The sequence below is a fragment of the Bidens hawaiensis genome, unplaced genomic scaffold (genome assembly GCF_021521415.1).
Source record: "Bidens hawaiensis isolate Kalapana, Puna unplaced genomic scaffold, B.hawaiensis_p1.1 tig00010127_1, whole genome shotgun sequence".
Taxonomy (NCBI): domain Eukaryota; kingdom Viridiplantae; phylum Streptophyta; class Magnoliopsida; order Asterales; family Asteraceae; genus Bidens; species Bidens hawaiensis.
In genome coordinates this window covers 350,165-360,489 of record NW_027491766.1, presented here as the reverse complement: position 1 = coordinate 360,489, position 10,325 = coordinate 350,165, and positions in this window count along the sequence as shown.

Genomic DNA, 10,325 nt, shown 5'->3' with positions numbered 1-10,325 from the left:
CAAAGATGTACCTCTCGATTTTCTTTTCTTCTGTGTTTGCCATGTCTGGCACCAGCTGGCAAAGCTCGTTGAAACGATTGGTGTAGGCATCGATATCTGTTCCTACCATGGTGTGGTTCCAGAATTCTTGTTGCAAGCTCTGAATTTCTGCGCGAGAGCAGAACTTTCTCATCAACATTTCTTTCAATTCTTCCCAGGTCTTGTGAAGAGCAACTTCTCGCCCCAAAGTCTTTACTTGGAGCTTCCACCAAGATGAAGCTGCTTCTTGGAACATGCAGGTCGCGTAAAGGACCTTCTGGTTTTCACTACATCCGCTGATGGAGAGAACTGTCTCCATCTTGTCAATCCAATTGTAGAGCCCAATGGCTCCTTCGGTGCCTTTGAACGGCCAAGGCCTACAGGCCATGAATGTTTTATAGGAGCATCCTTTGTCCAAGGCTCCTGATTCGGGTTCTGGGGTCTCGTTCTCTTGGCGACCCTGACTAGATTCGGCCTTGCTGGCCTCATGCGTTGCAATCGCCTGCGCGATTATTTCTGCGAGCTCCTCGGGTGTCATGGTAATTCCCTTGGCTCTGGTTGGAGGCATTCTTTCATAAAAAGAAAATACAACAAACTTAGCGCATGTACTCAGAGCACATAATGTTCTTATCTCTAGACACTGTGACCCGTGTTCCTAAGTGCGTGTGTGATTTTTCTTTTGAAAATATTCTTTGAAAAATATTTCATGCGATTCCCCAAAGGTTATAGTCTAGGTTAAAAACTTCTTTTCCTAGTTCGCTATAACCAGTGCTCTGATACCAATCTGTCACACCCGGCCCTGAGCGGCGGAGACAGCCGGGCGCGCGCGAGTGGGGATTGATACTTAAGCACGGGCCATTGCAAAACATTCAAAGATTTTTATTGCGCATGAGAAGTTTAATACAAATACATTACATTGTTTAAGTATTACATAAAAACATCCAAGTACAAAAACTGAAGATTTTCTCGCCATATCCCCTTGCGCGGCGGGTAACCGTGCGCATCGAGGGGATAAAACCAAAATCTTCCAAAAAGCTTGTTTTAGATGTTCAGCGTGTGGTGCTCTAAGTGCGACTCCATGCGCTACCTAGTTATCTCCTGAAAGACACGTAAAAACATTTGAATCAGTATAAACTGAGTGAGTTCACAAGTTTTAGTAACTTGATAAATCGTATTGCATCATAATCTTGATACAAATCATTCTGAAACATAATTCTGGTAGCATCATTAAACACATGCTTGGTAAAACATAGTTATATCAACATATTCTGATAAAATCGTTCCGCGGGTTACGCGCGAACATTTCTGGGAACTGTGCTCGTCTGTGTAAGTGGCGCTGCCACTACGAGCTAAAATAACGTAATACCGTCCCGCGGGTTACGCGCAGACACTTCTGGAAAACTGTGCTCGTCTGTGTAAGTGGCGCTGCCACTACGAGCGAATATATGCTGTAATACCGTCCCGCGGGTTACGCGCGGACGTTGTGCCGGAAAACAAGGCGCTCGTCTGCGTAAGAGGAGCGACCTCTACGAACGGGCTCAAACCCATAGTACTGCCCCGTGCTAGGCACTCGTCTGTGTAAGAGGTGCGACCCCTACGAGTGGGCGGATCAAACCAGCAGTCCTTACCCTTAGAGTTCCAATGGTAAAGTGATCACTTACTCGAATCTGGTGCACTATCATCGAAAAACCATAGATAACTGTTCGCATTGTTCATCATGAAACATAACTTAAACACGTAATCGTTTGCTTAGCTTGTAAATATACCATGATAAAACATTATTTAAATACGTGTCCCTCGCCCCGAAAACAGTTTAAAATGGTGAAAACAGTGAAAATAGGGGCTGTGAGACTCACCTGTGGTTCTTGTTAAGGGATTAATCGAGATTCGGGTTTTCTTGGTGTTGGCCTCGGAATCGAAGGTCTAGTAACAGGATCGGAGCTGGAAACAATGGATGCTTGGGAAAAGATTAGTGCAAGTTTGTAGTTCTTTGAAGTGTGTTTTGGGTGATAATTTAGGCTACAAATTTATAGGCAAACTCAAGGGAACATAATCCCTTGCTTTAGGGAATTGTAATCTTTTGAAATGATGATAAGGTATGGAAATTATTATTATTTATTAAAAAGAGTAGAAAAGTAGATTAAAGATTCTGATTTGATATGGACAGGACATGCAGGGCTGTGGTTGGGGAGAGTGGGTGGCTGGCAGTTGACTTTTACAGTTTGCTTTTTCAGTGCTTTAGACAGTGTACAGTAAAAAGTAGAAGTTTTCTGAAACACGCAACCGCCCTCTTTTGGGCGGGGACAATTTCCTTAAATCTGATTATTTTGACTAAGTGTTCTGCGCGTATAACTTGGTGCGCATAGCTTCCTGCGTGTAGAACATTTCTTTGCTGCGGGTAGGTGCGTAACCTTCTCGCAGTTAGGGACATTTGAGTTTCATTTGTAGATTCTCCAGGTGGTTTTGGTATTTCAACATAGTGATCAGTCATGTTGAAGTCAATTCCATCCTGGAGCTTCAGACAACTAGCTCTCAACGTTCCCGCCATGCGGGTAGGTTAGTTCCCTTCCGCACGCGCATAAACGATGTAGGATGCACCCGCCTTAGCATCATGCGGGATGGTCAACCCATAGACAACATATCGTTTAAGTTACATGAAAACATAAGGCCAAAACGTTCACGCATGGCGCATATAACATATGCTCACGCTGGTTCTTAACATGGTGCGCTCGCGCAGGGCGCACATAACACATGCACGCGCTGACTAACATGGCGCGCTCGCGCAGGGCAAACATAAATGTCCGCGCTGATTCTAACATATTCTCGCGCCGGGCGCACATAATGTGCCCGCGCTGATTCTTAACATAGCGCGCTCGCGCAGGGCGCACATAACAAATGCACGCGCTGACTAACATGGCGCGCATAATATTTACAATCACCTAATTATTAGGTTGATTACTTAGTTTAAGGGGTTGGGAATTTACCGGGTGTCACAGTCCTTTAGAGCCATTTGATAGTTCTTTGGTTCAATCTGGGTAATGAAGCAGGTGTACAAGCATTCGTTAATGATGCCTGTTTCTTTAATGCTTGTGTAAACACAAGTGTGCTCATTCAAGCTTCGTCTTGTTTGTACACCGTCGGACAGATCACCTATCACGTTCTCCAAAGGGTAATTTTTGTGAACTCCAGTAGTCGGAACCGAACTGACTTGCAGATTGTCTTCCAGGTTCGAAGAGAGTTCATCAATGGGTGATTGTTGTTGAGAGTGAAAAGGGTTGTAAAATTCTTCTTCAGTAGAGGCGGCAGGCGCATTAACGGCACTTGACGTGGAAGGTTGACTTTCATCGTGTCGTCGACGTAGTACAATGTTTTCCTCCTCGTCATACATGATCTGTGAGGCACTTTTCTCATCAACTACTGCACAATCCAAATAAGGCACATTAAAAGATTTAAACAGTCTATCATAGTCAAAAGCTTCAGCGGGTCCCGTGCTGGGCATGGGTGGTTTGTAACTCGTGATGTCGGAGTTACATACCACTTCAACCTTGCTGGTCGATAGATTAAAGACTCGTCTATTGGGGGTCCCAACAACATATCCGACTAAAATACCTTCGTCAGCTTTCTCACCAAATTTTGAGTTCGTCTTTAATATCGAACACGGGGACCCGAATGGTTCGAGACCATTCAAGTTAGGCTTTCTACCATGCATAAGTTCATAACATGTTTTATTCAATCTTTTAACAGTTAAAACTCGATTTAGGATATAACAGGCTGTTGCAACAGCTTCAGCCCAGAACACCACAGGAAGTTTAGCATCGGCCAGCATGGTTCTGGCCCCTTCAATTAGCGTCCTGTTCTTCCTCTCAGCCACCCCATTTTGTTGCGGAGTATACGGGGCGCTGTACTGATGGTCTATCCCTTTCTGTAGGCAGAACATCTCCATCTAGTAGTTTTTGAACTATGTCCCATTGTCACTCCTGATGTATTTAACCTTTCTTCCCACGATGTTCTCAACCTTGGTAATCAAGTTAATTACCAACTGAACCGTTTCATCTTTTGTCTTCAGGAAATATACCCAGAATATCGAGAGAAATCATCAGTTATCACCAAGCAGTACGATGTTCCACCTAGGCTTTTTACATTCACGGGACCGAAGAGATCCATGTGAAGTAGGTCTAGGGTACTGACTATTGAATTGATCTTCTTGGTGTGATTAGGTTTCTTGTGTTGCTTTCCCTTTTTGCACGATAAGCATTGGTCTTCAAAGTTGAAATTTTTCAAGGGAACACCAAGCACCAGCCCATTCTTGACAATGTAGTTCATTTTTCGAAGATGTATATGCCCCATTCTTCGATGCCATAACTCGGACTCTGATTCAGTTGCTTTTGACAGAAGACATGACTCATCTGTTGCCATCTCAGTCGACCTCATATCCATTACGTATGTGTTCTTTTCCCTTGGAGCCTTCATGACTATCCATGCCTCTGGTATCTTAAAACCAGGATACAGTACAATCGCTTCATTTTTGGTAAAGTGCACCGTGTACTCTTTGTCACAGATCTGAGATACACTCAACAAATTATGCTTCAACTCCTCAACGTAATTCACCTTTTCTAACTTCATTTTACCATTTGTCACAGTTCCAATCCCAGTAATTCTACCACCGCTCTCTCCAGAAAAACTTACTCTACCTCCCTGAACAGGTTTCCATTCGTGTAACAAATTCTTGTTACCAGTCATGTGCTGGGAACAGCCGCTATCCACAACCCACAGATTGTTTACAGCCCTGTTCAACTGTTCCTGCACAATTAAAGAAAAGGATTAAAATCTGGGGACCCAAGACTTATTGGTCTTGGGTCGATTAAATCTGTTAAAAGGCATCCCGTACTTTGGCTCTCCAAAGTTAGTATGAGAATGATTTCTGTAAGTCCTAAAAGGATACCTTCTTGTAGATTGACTATGAGGCCATCCAAACCTTCGTGAATTAAATGAGTTATAACCAGTGGTTTGATTGTTAACAGGGAAAAACTGAGATTGACATCTTTGAAATCTTGGTTTAGTCCAATGTCTGAACATTGGTGAGTTTGCATTTTTACCATTATAATAATCATTGTTCGGTTTATTCTCAGTTTTCGGAGGCCTCATACCTCTTAATCTCTAATTTAGAGGAAAATCAGCAATCAGGTGTCCTATTTGATTGCATCTGAAACAACTCCTGTGTTCAACTTTCGTCTCAACAGTTGTTTCTGATGTTGAGGTTGCTTTACTACCCGTTTGTCTAACGTATGGTGGGACATACGGGTTTAGAGGGGAATTCTTTTCAGTAAGCTTATATTCATCCCCACGTCTTAGTAACACTACCTCTTCTTTTGTCTTACTAGATTCGGATGTCTTGTCCGAATTTGATGAGACAGAACTTGGAACAGATATCTTAACACTCGAAACAGGCTTAGTCGTATCTTTTTCACTCAATTCAGGTTTTTTAATTGAAACTTTGACAGGAACTGTCTGACTAATCTCAACATCAACAGATTTCTGATTACTAGGATCATATGTATAGTTATGATTATAAGGTGGTGGAACTTCAGAATATCCAATTCCTCCCTTTTTAACTGGGGAACGTTGATCACTTACGAGGTGATCAAGCATTGCAGAGGAATTTCTAAACTGCTCAAGTTTTCTTTTTAGTTCCACCACTTTCACCTGGTAGTCAGCTATCTGTTTATCCCTTTCAGCAATTAGTTTGGTTTTCTCTTCTAACACTTCATAGCTAAGATCAATTACTTGTATTTTTTCAGCTAGACCAGCTTTAAGACTTCTGATATCTTTTTCACTAGCCTTAATCTTTACAGAATAACTATTTTCTCTAGTTTTAGTGTAATGATGATCTTCTTTTAACGTTTTAAATTAAGTGTCCAAACTGACAAACTGATCAGTTAATGTTTTCAATTGTTCAGGCAGATTTTCACATTGCATACAAGGGAGTTCAGAACTTACCTCAGAGAGCTGATCATTCACCTCTGCCATATAAGCTTGATCTTCTCTTGTCTCTCTGTCGCTTCCTTCAGTTTCGATGTTAACCAGGTTGGCCTGTTCGAACACTTCCTCAACTTGCAGATTCCAATTGTATCCCCCGTTCTGTCTGGATACCATCGCCCTATTCTCATTACTTCCCCCATTCGGTTGTGTTGTCCTGTTCTGACTACGTTCTACTCTTTCATTTGTGCATTCTTTAGCAAAGTGGCCATTCTGTTGACAGTTATAACACCGAACCTTTGACTTATCAAACCCTGGTCTTTCGCCAACGAACTTTCTACCAGTTTTCTTCATAAACCTTTTAACTCTTCTTACTATCATCGCCATCTGCCACTGCAGATCCATCTCTTCCAGATCATCAGCATCGATCTGATCATAATCTTCGTCTAAAGTTGCAGGGTCAACAATTTTACCTTTGATGTAATTTTCGTAAGAAGCAATGAAAGATGCATAGAGAGCAAACTGCTGTTCAGCAGATTTAACACTCATGGGCATCTGAGAGTAGTTGTTATTCGGAACATTTGAGGAACAACTACCAGTTGTTGCTTGCGGTTTAGAAGAATTTGTTCCACCAGCTACGAGACACACATCACCATCCATGTTGAGAGTTACATGACCGTCATGAGTTGAGTTAGAGCTCGAGTCTCCCTTTGAGTAGTAAGCAGATGATTCTGACTTTGAACTTGAACTTGAAGTAACTTTCGCACCATACATTCCCGGATCCTGAACCTGATCAGTTGGTGTCTCTTTTCGAACCATGTTAAGTTCAAAAGTTCGTAGTTTATTGACTGCTGTTTCCAAGTCGATGTTTGCAAACTCTTTATCTTCTCTCATCAGGACAATGTACATTTCCCATTTCGGTGGAAGAGCATCAAAAAGTTTTTCTACGATCTCTTCTTCTTTATAGTCAATTGAATAGTTTCTGAGTTCGGTCATCAAGTGGTAATACCTTGTGATGATATCATCAAGTGACTCATTCTTCAAATACTTGAACACCGAGAATTGGGTTTTGAGTAGCTTAATCTTGGATGCACGTATCCCCACATTACCTTCATATCGATTTTCAAGCGCTTCCCATAGCTCTCTGGCGGTTTTGTATTTCCTGAAGGTGTGGAGAATCTCTTGTGGAAGAGCCATCGTTATCGCAGCATGAGCTTTGCTTTCTGCCTCATACATCTTCTTTTCTTCCTCTTCCATCTTTGTACTTCTTTATTTGTTCACGACCCTCAAACATAGCCGTTGGTGGAATGTATCCATCTTGAATAGTCGAACGAAACGATTTCAACACCCGTGTGATAATCCCGAACCACACAATCACGAGCAAATGCTCTGATACCAATTGTAGGTTCCTAGCCGGATCTACACGGAAATATCTCGTTCTACGTAGGTGCGGAATCCCTACGTAAGACGATACGAGCGTAGAAGCGATATACGTTAAAACACAAGCTAAACACGTTACAATACCCAAAAGACACGTTGTATTGCAACTAATAACACGTGATATTCAATCACAAATTACACGTACTGGAATTGTTACTCAAATCAAGCCGTAGCTTAAACCTATATACACTTCGACAACTTCGCCTAACATGCTAGGCGAAGTTGTCACTAACTTCGCTTGTTCCACAAGTTCGCTTATAACAGGCGAACTTGTGAGAACAAGTTATCTCAAACACATAAACAAATCCAACTAACACGATTACAGACACTAGATACTGAACTACTGACATCATGCACCAACACTCGGCATTAGTATTCTTTATATTTTCATACCACTCTCATTCATACCGAATAATTAACAAGTCAAGAATCATCAATGTGTTCATCAAGTTATCAGTTAAACATTTTCAAGTCATTTATCCACTTTCTCCGTTTTAACGGTTAAATCAGTACATATACGACTAGGCTCCACTTAGCAACTTCATACATTATGGCATTAATTTACATTAAAGCAGTTATGTCATAATCTCTTCTAAACAAGTGCGCATACCATTTATTATTATGAAAAAAACTATTTTCAGTATTGCACCTTTTGTGCAGCACCTATTCACCTCAACTTTTGACCAGTTAAAAGTCAGAGCTAACTTAATATGCTCAAAAGTAAAATGTAGTAAACTCACAGAGGTTTCCAAGCATATAAAGTTCACCTTTATCGGAGCTACGGTTTATTATATGTGATTTTTAGCAAAACAGGTCAGCAACCTATTTTCTGTCAAAACAGTATGCTGAATCTACTGTATTGCTCTAGAAACTAACTATTTTGAACAATATTTCATCTGAAACAGCTTTTCATGTTCACATATAAAACGTAGTAGACTCAAGGAGCTTTTCAAGAATATAAAATACATCTTTCTCGGATTTTTATACTATTTTATATGATTATTCAAAGAACAGGACAACAACATAATTTAACTTCAAACAGCATGCTGTCATCATTTTAATCTACTGTTTTGATCCGTTTTAAGTCTGAATTAGCTTATCGTGTTCAAAGATGAAGCCTAGTACATCAAAAGAGGTTTTCAAGCATATATAATACACATTCACCCGATTTTCTATGATTTTATAGGAATTTTATTGACAGCAGTAATATGAATTTCACATCTTATCAACTCTTTTAATTCCTTGTTGGTTGAGACATTTTCACAAACACCTTGTGTGCATTCATTTGAAATCATTACTTTAAATCTCTACGCACGATCTGAAATTCCTATTTGCTCACACATTTTAACAATGACCTCTTATGTTTGATGCATTACAACAATCTACTTATGTGTACAGATTATAAGCATATAACCACATCCATAAAAGATCTCTAATTTATCAACTGTGTTCATCAAATATGGTATACTCTTGAACACAGTTTGACACTACTATGATAGAATCAACAATTATAACTAGTAATAGATCACATAATCAATATTATCACTATCAGTTCATCTATAATCACATAAAACACATACTAGATCATCATGCATGAAGTGTAGATAACAAAGCCCCAACTTTAGGGTTAGAAACACTTACCCAATAATCGATCTACTAGACGATGATTATGTATTTTCTAATGCTCGATTTGATAATCGATTTGAGAAGTGAAATCATTTGTTCTCCTTCTTGCTCGTTCTCTTCTTCTTGCTTGTTTTCTTCTTCTGTCTACACACACATCCAGAACATCCAAAAATATATATCACCCACCCTTTTGTTTTATTTCCTCTTTGACCCCTCTTTGGTTTAAAATCCATATTTATAAAAATCTTGAAATTTGGGATGTTACATAATTGTTGTTTAACATCGAGTTACAGACCAATCAATAAACGAGAACGAATCTGTCAACCAACTGATATCAACAAAACTCAAACCCTAACATTTTTTGACATCTCTAGGGTTCTAATGAATCATGTTGAGAACCCCCATTAGATTTGATCGCAGGATGGTTATGAAGTTTGGAGCAAGAATCAAAGTGATGAAGAAGAGTAATGAGCTTCAATCGATGTTTATGGATTAGGTTTGTAATTGGGAGGAGGTGAAGGTGATGATACTTAGGAAAAATAAAGCATTTTAGCCGTATAAAACTAAGCTACTCTTTGGTCACACAACCTCGTATAAGTGGCCATATATTTTAAGCATTTTAGCCACATTACTAATAAATACAATGGTTGTTCGTCATATTTCACCACATTATTAAAAATGTGGCTAACAAATGTTACATTAGGCCACACAACGTAATATAAGTGGCCATATCTTTTACCTTTTAGACACACCTCTTATCAATACAGTAGCCGTTCGTCACATTTGGCCACACTATTAAAACATGTGGCTAGTTAAATGTCACAGTTTGTGGCTAATGCATGTGTTTTTGGTCACATGTATCAAAGATCAAACAAACTATGACTGTAGGTCACATTTCGTCACACGTTTTTATAATGTGGCTAGATTTTGTCACAGTTTTTTTCAAAGTGTGGCGAAAAGTACCTGAGTAGGTATAGAATGGTCACATGAAGAATAACATGTGTGGCCAAAACATTCTGGAAGGTTTTCAAACATGGTTAAAGACCTTTTAGCCACACATTTAACCCGAAATGTGGCAAATCGCCCAGACTACATGTGTGGCTAAAAGTCGATATTCACGTAGTGTTAATTAAGTTGTTAGGAGTATTATTTATGCATTTTGTTAGGGCTGAGTGCAAGAAAGTAACCATGTAACTTGATCAACTGAACTTTAACTTCAAATATGTTTTAAGTCAAATTAGACAACCGATCTGCATATTTTGAAT